Genomic DNA, 11,312 nt, shown 5'->3' with positions numbered 1-11,312 from the left:
AGAAAGAAAGAAAAAGAAAAAATAAATTAAATAGGAATCCTTCAACACTCAAAAACAACAACAACAAAAAGAATGGTGGTCTTAGAGGGGAGGGTAGATCATGTGCCTAGCATATGCCAGGCCCTGGATTCGATCCCCAGTACTGCCATTAAAATAAATAAATCTAATTACCTCCTTCCTACAAAACATGAATAAAAATTTTTTAAAAAGAAAATAAATTGGCCTCAGACATTCTAAAAGTTATGTTATAGGTATGTTCTTTCATGAACAGTTCCATTTCCTACCAATATGGGAGCAGTCCTACGATTCATAGAACCCAAAACAGCTGCTGATCAAACTACAGAAAAAAAGACGTAACCAGGAGCGGTGATTTCTACGGGCATGAAAGCTAATGAAATGCAAGGTACACCTTCCCAGAAAATAAAATGTTTTCCCCTTGGTGCTGGAAAGAGTTAAAGTACTGAGCATGGCTAGGGTGGAAGTTAGGATTCTAAAAGGACTTGTGTTCCAGTCGGCATTGCAAACACAGAATTACAGATGAACTGTCAGTTCAGGTTGAACTGGAGGAACACAAGCATTAGGTATGTGGGTTTATGGATGCCCTAGTAATGGATGGTGGGGTGTGGAGGACCTCCAAGCCTTATTGAAAGAAGCCTGGCCACCCAAGGCTCACCGAGAACATGGGACACGGAGTTTTAGTGGTTTTCGTGGATAACAGATGCATTCTAGATTCTAAGACCACAGGAGATGGACGTGAATGATAAATGAAAGTGGCTCTCCACAGGAACGCCGACGGTGACAGCAATGGCCCCTCCAGGACAATAGGCACTGAGCCCTCACAATGCCTTCCACCTGCTTCGTGGCTTCCGAGGTGGGCGGCTCAGTGGAGGAGTGCAGATGACAGCACATCCAGCAAGCTGAAAAATAGATTCTCTAAGTGGGAGCTTCTGGAAATGTACTCCTGGAGGAGGGGGATTCATCTGCGATTAGGTCACATACTCAAGCTTGAGGACGGAGAAAAGTCGAGCACTATGTGAAAGGCTGCCCTCTCCCTGTTCCCGTGTGGCTCATTAGCATGCAGCTCGGCGTTCACTATTTGGCTGGTGATGAGAGAAAAATCAACGGGCACAGAGTGAACTGGGGTGGGTGTGGGAGCAGCTATCCTGGTCTGGTCGGTCTCTCAGCCCTCAGCACTGGAGCTGAGTCCTCCGTTCATGAAACAGGGCATGCACCATGCATGTTGGAGGAAGTTAAGGAAAAAGGGGGCAGGGTGTGGGGGGATGGTGGTGATGGAGATTGATACAGGGGTTTGGAAGCCAGCAGGAAGCAGGTTTTGGACAGACACCCAGCCAGAACCAGCCAGTTCCTCCAGCCCAGCCATCCTTCCTGCCCAGAGTTTACATCTCGTGGAAAATTCAAGGATCTGGCAGGGGTTCTGAAAGGTGATGAAACATAATGAGAGTCTAATCTCTTAGCTGAGATTTCCACATCCTTAGTTCCTGCCACAAGCACAAACCATCTGGAGAGACGCCTCACTGAATTCCCAAGGGGCGCTCTCCACCAAAGGGTGCCAGATTGAGCAAATAAATCACAGGACATCTGGTAAAAACTGAAATTCAGATAAGCAGTGGATAATGTTTTAGTACAATTATGTCCCATATATATTGCATACTTGGGACACACTCATAGGAAAAAGCGATTTGCTACTGCAGTGTGGCAATCACTATAATATGTGACAATACTGCCTCGACTAACAGATGATACGTTGTTTACTTGAAATCCAAGTGTAACCGGACATCCTGGATTTTATCTGGCTGCCTATTTCCACTGCCCAGGGGCCGGTGAGGGCCCTTGTCTGGCAGAACTGTCTCCCTGCCTTTGCTGATGTGGCCGGATGGTGCTTCATCTCACACAGGAAAATTCATCATGCATTTTTCAGAGAACGGATTGAGAAAAGTTTTGCGGCAGTACCCCACGCCAAACAGCGTCCTGCTGTTTGGATGGTGAACTCGAGAATAACGTGTCCTCAAGGAACTCAGGACCCCAGGAGGACACAGAAACACAGCATTAAGTAAAATAGAGACTGATGGACACCACAGTAAAGAAGTCATACGGAGAGAGGAGGGTATATCTCAGTGGGTGGAGTGCATGCTTAGCATGTAGGAGGTCATGGGTTCCATCCCCAGTACCTCTGTTAAATTGTTGTTGTTGCTGTTATTAATATTAATAAACAAACCTAATTACCTCCTCCCCAAGAAAAGACCAAAAAAAAAAAAAAAACCACTTTAAAAAAAGAAAAAGAAGTCATATGGACATAATCTTCCCATTTATTTTTTCTGTTGCTTCTCCATCACCCAGACCCTTCTCTCTAATATTATATTCCCTTTGTTATAATCTATGTTGTAGAACCTGAGCCTTGTGACCCAGGAAAGTGTCCCACAGACTGCATTTTGCTGGTTGCACCTTCTTGGTACAATAATCCTATATTGTCTTTATTTCCAGACAATTGATAGCAAAATCAGGGACTGGTCCAAACTCAGCATAGCCAGTATGTTCTAGTTCACTTTGTAACATTTGAGTTCCCTTTTTTTCTTTATTCTTTTTTTTTTAATTTCCTATTTTTAAAAAAACATAGCTATAAAAGAAGTTTCTGAGTATGATTTTTTAAATTGTGGTCTATTGTGCAAAAAAGAGGGGAATTTGGTCTCAACAGAAACATTTTTTTTCTGAGGAGATGACATTTAAGTTTAAAAGGATACACAGGCTGGTGAGTAGCTAGCAAAAAGCATTCCAGGCAGAGAGACTCGTAAGCTGACGGCTCTCCTCTGAAAAGAAGGACAGGCAGCGTGGCTGAAGTGTAATGAGGAGGCAGAGAGAGTCATTACGATGAAGAGCTAACAAAGGCAAGGTTATTCAGGTCTCCCTGCAAGCGCTGGGAAGAATTGGTCTTTACAAGGACACTGGAGACCATTAAGGTCTTTTTAGCTGTGCTTATGTCAGGGTAATTACCTGCGTTTTGAAAAGAACATTCCGGTCTAGCTCCAGGACGTTTCCCGGAGAAGCCAGAGCGGATGTAGGGCGAGCGTATAGGACACTAATTCGTCATCCCAGGTGAGACATAGCCACCCAACAGGAGGCAATGGGGCCAAGGGACAAGTTTACAGGGGTGATGTTTCAGCGGAATCACAGACTCTATGTTTAAACAGACTTAGAATAGCAGGGGAGATGGAGTGGTCTACCAGCAATGGGAGTGCATATAAAATCTATTATGGGGTGCGGGGCGGGGTGAGGCTAGCGCGCATGGGGTAGAGCGCATGCTCAGCATTCAAAAGGTCCTGGGTTCAATCCCTAGTACCTCCTCCAGAAATAAACCTAATTACCTCCCCCCAGATAACATAGTTAAATAATACAATAATAAATTAAATAAAATATTATGGATGCAGATTAGTAAACCAAATTTGACCTAAATTCAAGTTGACTTCTCTAAAGCGCTGCGCGCACCTCATAAACACAATAAATGGCATTAACCAGAGACGCGCTTTTCCACCCCGACCACCAGGGGCCGTGCCGAGCAAAGCCATCCCAGGGAGATGCTGTCCCTTAAATGGACGATGAATGAAATCAGGCTTGCAAAGGCTCTATGACGTGGTAGATAAGAACCCGCTAGTGCCGGAGTCCTGGGTTCAAAACCCAACTCATCTATAATTCCGTGCTTGCAATTCTGACTTTGCCCACCGCTTGGCGTCACATCTTTAATAACTATTTTCATTTTCTCCTTTTATAAACTGGGGTCAATCAAACCATGCAAGTATTAGCATTTTGTTATTATAATGCAGTAACCTTGGGGGAGGGTATAGCTCAGTGGTAGAGTACATGCCTAGCATGCATGAGGTCCTGGGTTCAATTCCCAGTACCTCCAATAAATAAATAAATAAATAAATAAATAAATAAATAAATAAATAAATAAATAAATAAATAAATCTAATTACCTACTCCCCAAGAAAAATTTAAAAAAAAAATAAATAAAACCGGAATGACCTTAAAACAGCCCCGTGCCCGGGCCCTTTGGTGACCAGATGACTGTGCTAACTGCCTTTCATGAAACTCTTTCCCCAGACTGAGGTCTGTAGGATGCAGAATGGCCTGCAGAGAAAGACAAAAAACCAGAGTGTTCCTAAAAGGAATTTGCATACAGTCTATACAGGAAACTATATTCAATTTCTTGTAATAACATATAACGGAAAAGAGTCTGAAAAGAAAACATATGTGTGTGTAAGTATAACTGAATCCCTTTGCTGGACACCTGAAACTAACATTGTGAGTCAACTACACTTCAACCAAAAAAAAATTAAATCAATCAAAAATTTGGAAAATGAAGAAAGCACACAAGTTTGTTTTTCCTTCCTCCTCAGACCCTGCAGGACACTGAGATGCAGCCCTGTGACTTTCCAAAAGGCAGAATGTGGGCATGCATGAGGTCTGGAGTTCAATCCCCAGTATCTCCATTACAATAATAATTAAAAGAAAAAGATTTCCTTGGAAAGGCATTCCAGAGTATTTCAGATTAAGTTCTTTATCCTGTAAATGTGAGTTCTTATCACCTCTTCTTAGATACCCCCCTTACTCTACTATGCTTGCCTGTCTTGTGATAGAATTACCCCCAAATTATCTTTTTTTTTTTTTTAATGGAGGTACGGGGGGTTGAACGCAGAGCCTAGGGCTAAGCATGTGCTCTACCACTGATCTATTTCCCTCCCCCCACTCAAGCTATCTTTATCCCAAATTGAAAACATTTGAGCTACAGAAGATGCAGGAAGAAATCTTCGATAAGCTTCCCTCATCTGCCTCCCACAAAAAACAGCTGCCCTTCACCCCCTCCGATGGCAGTTTCCTGCCAACTCAGTTGCCAAAGCAGACAGCTCACTCCCTTAGCATCAAAAAGCCCAGCAGAACTTCCCGTGCCCTCCCACTGACGCCCTCACACGCCGTCCTTTAGTTAAATTGATTAAAAAAACCTCCAGGCTGTTCCTCCAGGTTCTCATTACCGGGTGGTCCCGCATGCACATGTAAATAAACCTCTTTTCACCTGATAATCTGTCCTTTGTCAGTCAATTTTCAAGCCTCCAACTACTGGAACCATTTGGAAGAGGAAACGGTTTTTCCTCCCAATGCTTTCTTTAGAATGCCTTCCGAGGATCCCACATCACTAGGAGTTACCCCTGCACTGAACCCCTCCACCCCACTCCAGTACCTCCTGGACTTCTCAGGTTCTGAACCCTTGACCCCCAATTACTAAGGAGTTACACCTCCCTTTCTTACCAATGAATCCTAATAGACCTGGAAAATAGAGTTCAGCTAATACCTAATCAACAAATAAATTCTTCTCAAGAATCTTTTAGGAATATTTAGCAAAAGTGGATTTGGGAAACTAAAAAAATAGTCCTGCCTAGCAAATCCTAAACAGGTAGAGAAAATGAGATTATGGCCCACCCCAACCCTTTTAAGGAGTCTACAGTAATCCGACGAGGAATTCCCTGTTATTAAGTGACCTATTACTGCTGTATATGTATATGTTAAAAATACCTTTGTAGAGGGGCGAACATAGCTCAGTGGTAGAGCACATGCCTGCCATGCACCAGGTCCTGGGTTCAATCCCCCCAGGATCTCCATTAAATAAACAAATAAAACCTAGATAACTCCCCTCAGCAGTGATTAATTAATTAAAATAACATTTTAATTAAAAAATTAAATTAAAAATGTTTTGCAGGGGAGGATATAGCTCAGTGGAAGAGTGCATGCTTTGCATACACAGGGTCCTGGGTTCAATCCCTAGTACCTCCATTAAAAAAATATATATGTATTTTTTTACATCAAGCTCATCAGAACCTATTCTTTTTGTTTGTTTGTTTGTTTTTCCCCCTTAACAGAGGCACTAGGGATTGAGCCCAGGACCTTGTGCACGCCAAGCAGGCACTCTGTCATTGAGCTATACCTTCCCCACCCCAGAACCTACTCTTTGAGGTGCCCCAGGCACCTGAAGTCTCTTTTCCAGGAGCTGCAATGCCTTGGAATCTAATCACATTTCCAGCCCTCACTACAATTTCCATTCCCTCTGTGACGTCCTTCCTGATCTCCCAGACCTGACTCTTTCCATAGAAGGAATTTTACAGATCAGTGCTGTCCAATAACACTGTCTGTGCAGGACGCAGATCCTGTGTATCTGTACTGTCCGATACGGCAGCCAAGGGCCACTAGCATCTATTATGAGCCCTTGAAATGGGACTCTAGCTGCTGAGGGGCAATTGCCAGATTTAGGACAAAAAAATACAGGATAGCCTGTTAAATGTGGATGTCAGATAAATATGCACTCTTTTTTTTAATTCTTATTTTTTATTGAAGTACAGTTGATTTATAATGTTACTTTCAGGAGTACAGAAAATCAATTCAGATATATATATCTCCACATATACACACACACACACATATATATATATATTTCAAATTCTTTTCCATTACAGCTCATTACAAGAAATTGAATATTGTTCCTTGTGCTATATGGTAGGTTAAACATGTACCCTTTGGGACATACTTATACTGAAAAATTAGACAAAAAGTCATTGTTCATCTTAACTTCAGATTTACCGGGGCATCCTGTATTTTGCCTGGCAGGTCTAGACTAGAGAGCTGAATACTCAACAATTAATTTAAGTTTAAAGAGCTACCCGTGGCTAGTGCCCAGTGTATTGGGCAGCACACAGTAGGTGGTAAACATGAGTCCGGAGGTTGGATGATGGGGCCCAGATTATTGACATGCTGGTTTCCCAGTGCTGACCAGACAGGTCCTTCACGGCCCATCTTTTCCCTTCCCTGCGTCTTCATTGCATCACCACTTTGGCATGGACTCATCAACTTTTTTTTAAAGAAGTATCCCATCAGTAAAACACATCTGAGCATGGAATCCTAGAACATGTGTGGCTCTGAGAGTTTGACAGTGCAGGCTATGAAACAAGTGTTAAAGAAAAAAATTAGCCACCGGGCACTTGTTAAAATCGGTAAAGGAAGAGAATGAAAATAACTTTAAAAAAGGGAAAAAAAAAAAAATACAATAAAACATTTAATTAAAAAATAAGTAAAAGAAAAAAAGGGGAAAAATTGGTAAAGAAGACTTTATTCAATTTCTTTTTTTTTTTTTAATAATTTTTCCATCCTTTTTTTTTTTTTTTTTGGTGGAGGGGGGAGGTAATTAGGTTTATTTATTTATTTGTTCGTTTTTAGAAGAGGTAGTGGGAGTTGAACCCAGAACTTCATGCATGCCAGGTATGTGCTTTACCACTTCAGCTGCACCCACCCCCTCAATTTCTTGTAATGAGCTATAATGGAAAAGAAATTGAAAAAAAATATATATATATGTATGTATGTCGATGTATAACTGAATTGCTCTGCTGTACACCTGAAACTAACATTGTAAATCGACTACACTTCAATAAAAAAAATAAGAATAATAATTTTTTAAATGTTTAAAGGAAGACTTTATTCAGGGCACATGAGTAGGAGTTGTGACCATTACCATAGGGGGTGAGATTGAGCTTAACTCCAAATACATAAAGAAGCAAGGGAGTCATAGCCAACAGTAAACGGAGGGGTTGGTGTGTGGAAAATTACTAGAGGAGATGTCTTGGGTGGGGAGTTTTTACTCAGTGGCTTAACAGGATTCTTACTAAAGGCAGGCCAAGGACTTAGACATCAAGGCAGTAGCAAGAGGAACTTGATCAGCCATCAGGAGTTATCAGATGTCAAGGGTGGGGGTCTACTTTGTAGCCATAGTCTTTGTTAAGGCTGGACTGGATGGACCACAGGCAGGTCAAGGGCCAAGGTCAAGGCCCAGCTAAGAGGCCTCAGGGGAACCTGACTGAAGTCTGGTCCAAGAGAGAGTCTTGGTTAAGTATTGTGCAGGAGAAAGAAATGTTCCTCTACCTTTCTAGGTCCTGGCCAGTCCAAGAATGAAATTTGACATCAGGCAGGTTAACAGGAGAAAATCAAATAAAGGTTGAGTAGTGTGTATACATGGGGGAGACCCAGGAAGGTGGAGGAACTTGCCGAAAGGGCCAAAAACTGTCATTGTAAAAGCCATCTTCAGTTCAAGACAAAAGAGGATGCCGGGGCTAGGGGTTTGGGATGTCAAAGGGGAGGAGAGCAATTGACTTGGAGATGGAAAAGGATAAGTTTGGTGAACAAATGTTTGCTGGGCCCTGCAGAGGCAGGGCTCTGATCTCCAGGCCCTGCCAGCTTTCCCAGGTTCCCCCCACCACGTGTAGCCCGTATTCTTTGCACACATCCCTGGTGGTAGCTCTATTCCAGGAACAGACCTTCTACCTAAATTCTTTAGGAAGTTAGGGGTAAGGTCCAATGTTCTTGTGGAGTCTTTGGGGCCTCTGTTATGTTCTGCTCCAAATAATCCACATGCCAAAGAGACACATTTTGGGGTGGTCAGTTTTGCTCCCCTGCAGGACTCAGGGGAGCCAGACTAAAGTCTGGTCAAGGAGAGAGACTTCATCACTACATCAGTATGTCCCCTTGAAATGTGATGAGAACGGCATTTACGTGTGTGGACTTCCTCCCCAAAACCCATGACCCAATCTTACCACGAGAAAAACAAGAGACCCATCCCAGCTGAGGCACATGCTATGAAATACCTGACCAGAATGTCTCAAAGCTGTCCAGGGTATCCACAATAAGGCATAGCTGAGTGGTAGAGTTTGTGCTTAGCATGGGGTCCTGGGTTCAATCCCCAGATCCTCCATTAAATAAATAAACAAACCTAACTTACTACACAAAAAAAGAATTCACTTTTTGAAAAATGTTTGAAAAATAGAGAAACTTAAAACATATATAAGGGAAGTCTGAGAAACCATCACGGCTGAACAGAGCCTGAGAAAACATGACAACTACATGTAATGTGGTGTCCTGGAGAGGAAACTGGAATAGATTAAAAAAAAAAACTAAGGAAATCTGAATAAACTATGGGTTGCAGCTAATAAAGACATTAGTTTATTAACTGTGTCATACAAATGTACTAATAAGGGAAAAGGGGGAAGTATAATGAGAACACTCTGTAATATCTTTCCAGTTTTTCTGTAAATAAAAGTTTTTTAAAAAATAAAGTTCATTTCAAAATTAACAGTTAATTTTTTTAAAGTAAAGGTTTATTTTAAAATTAAAAGTTTTAAGGTTAAAAGTTCTATTGTTTACAAAATAGAAGCAGACTCATAAACATAGAAAACAAACTTATGGTTACCAGTGGGGAAGGAGGATGGGAAGGGATAAATTGGGAATTTGAGATTTGCAGGTATTAACTGCTATATATAAAATAGATGAACAACAAGGTCCCACTGTACAGCACAGGGAACTATCTTCAATACCTTGTAGTAACCTATAATGAAAGAGAATATGAAAAGGAATATATATATGTGTATGACTGAAACATTACGCTGTACACCAGAAATTGACACAACATTGTAAACTGACTATACTTCAATTTTTTTAAGTTAAAAGTTTTAAATTACAAGTTTATGTAAAAATTAAAGTTAAAAGTTTATTTTTTAAAAATGTTCTGGCTTGGTAATTTCTTAGAAACCCAAAGAATGGGAGCCTGTCCCTCTCCCCAGCCCCACTTCTAAGGCTTTCCGAGTAAACAGAATTAACTCCGCCATTATTAACAGATGTATGCCTACTCTTTGTGTTTATTGATATTCAAAACACTCTCTAAAACAGCTCACCAAATCTCATTCTTTGCACTGAGTGGGGGTCTGCCTGTTTCCCCCAATTCCTGTGGAGGGAGGAGTTCTTGCCTCCAAGTCCCCGTTTCCCTTTCAGATTCCCCCCACCCCCCCGCCACCCGCCCCCGTTGCCTTTTGCTTTTGCATCAATTTCCCCAGCTCTGACCCACCCCACTTCAGTCTTCCCGTTTGTCCTACAGGTTGCATTTGTAATTTTGAGAATAATGACCTTCACTTTGGTCCTGGACCCAGACTTTTTTTTTTCTTCTTCTTCATCAATTTGCATGTCATCCTTGTGCAGGGGCCACGCTAATTGTCTCTGTATCGTTCCAATTTTTAGTATATGTGCTGCTGAATTGAGCACTGCCCAGCCCGGTCTTAGCAAAGAATCCTGCTAAATTATTTCCCCCACCCTTCATATCTGATCACCTCTGACATCTGACCATCAAGTTCCCGTGCCTCCACTTAATGTCTGAGTCCTTGACCTGCCTTAACCTGAATCCTGTTGGACTCATTGAGTAAGAACCCTCCCACGTTACAGTGGTTTTCCATCCACTGACCCCTGTGAAGTGATCTACGCTTGGTGGCAAATTCCCATTTCTCATTGCAATTGCAGGTGCAGTCAAGTCTGCCCCCTACTGAGACAGTCTTGACCCTGATGGAGTTTGGGAAATGCCACCCCAAATTATGCTGCTCTGGCATATTGACTATTTTGCATGAAAGGCGCCTGAAACACTGCAAATACGGGAAAACTCTCTAACCTGCCATTTTTTTTTTTAGAAGAGGGAGATAAATTCCCTGATGAATGATGTCATCCCTATTCAGAAGAAAAGCTACATTTTTGTCGTCAAGCATGAGAAACAGATGGAGAGAAAGCGGGGCTGATCGTATGATGTCACTTATATGTGAATAAAAAAAAAAATGATACAAATGAGCTTATTTACAAAACTGAAACAGACTCACAGACATAGAAAACAAATTTATGGTTACCAAAGGGGAAAGAGGTGAGGGAGAGAGACACACTACTATATGCCAACTAAAAATTTGCACTTGCCGTCTGCCTCTGCAAAAATTAAATCAGGAACGACTGCAGTCAGACCTTCAACATTCCCTGAAAGGTGTTCAGGGTGGAGGTCAGGAATGTGGCGCTCTGTGCTCTGGGAAAACTGGCAGAACGGGCCTTCGGAAAGTTAGATATTTTCAGGAGAAGATTTTATGAGCCCAAATTCTTGCATCTCCTCATACCTAGAAAGGCACTAAAATCATTAAAGGTGACATCTGCTCCTCGTGACTAGCAGCCAGGCTCTGTCTAAATGTGTGCTTGACTGCACATACCCCCTCCCTTCACTAAAATCATATATAATACTGACCTTCCCCCTGCATCTTCAGAGAAGTCCCTCAAAGCTGTCTGAAGTGCTCTCTCCCAGGCATTTTGCCCCAAATAACTTTCAATTTTCAGGCTACACTTTTTTTTTTCAATTGAAGTATAGTCAGCTTCCAATGTTGTGTCAGTTTCCGGTGTACAGCATAATGCTT

At 41.9% G+C, this 11,312-nt stretch overlaps 2 non-coding genes across 2 annotated transcripts; one reads left to right on the top strand and one right to left on the bottom strand.

The window, feature by feature from the left end:
* Nucleotides 1-3,846: 3,846 nt before the first annotated feature.
* Nucleotides 3,847-3,919, top strand: TRNAA-AGC (transfer RNA alanine (anticodon AGC)). The gene has a single exon. It is a non-coding gene; the product is annotated as a tRNA-Ala (tRNA).
* Nucleotides 3,920-10,032: 6,113 nt separating this feature from the next.
* LOC123618825 (U6 spliceosomal RNA) lies at nt 10,033-10,140 on the bottom strand. The gene has a single exon (XR_006727309.1). It is a non-coding gene; the product is annotated as a U6 spliceosomal RNA (small nuclear RNA).
* Nucleotides 10,141-11,312: the final 1,172 nt, after the last annotated feature.

The sequence above is a fragment of the Camelus bactrianus genome, chromosome 9 (genome assembly GCF_048773025.1).
Source record: "Camelus bactrianus isolate YW-2024 breed Bactrian camel chromosome 9, ASM4877302v1, whole genome shotgun sequence".
Classification (NCBI taxonomy): Eukaryota; Metazoa; Chordata; class Mammalia; order Artiodactyla; family Camelidae; genus Camelus; species Camelus bactrianus.
The sequence above is the reverse complement of the archived record's forward strand: the minus strand, read 5'-3'. Positions and strand labels throughout refer to the sequence as shown.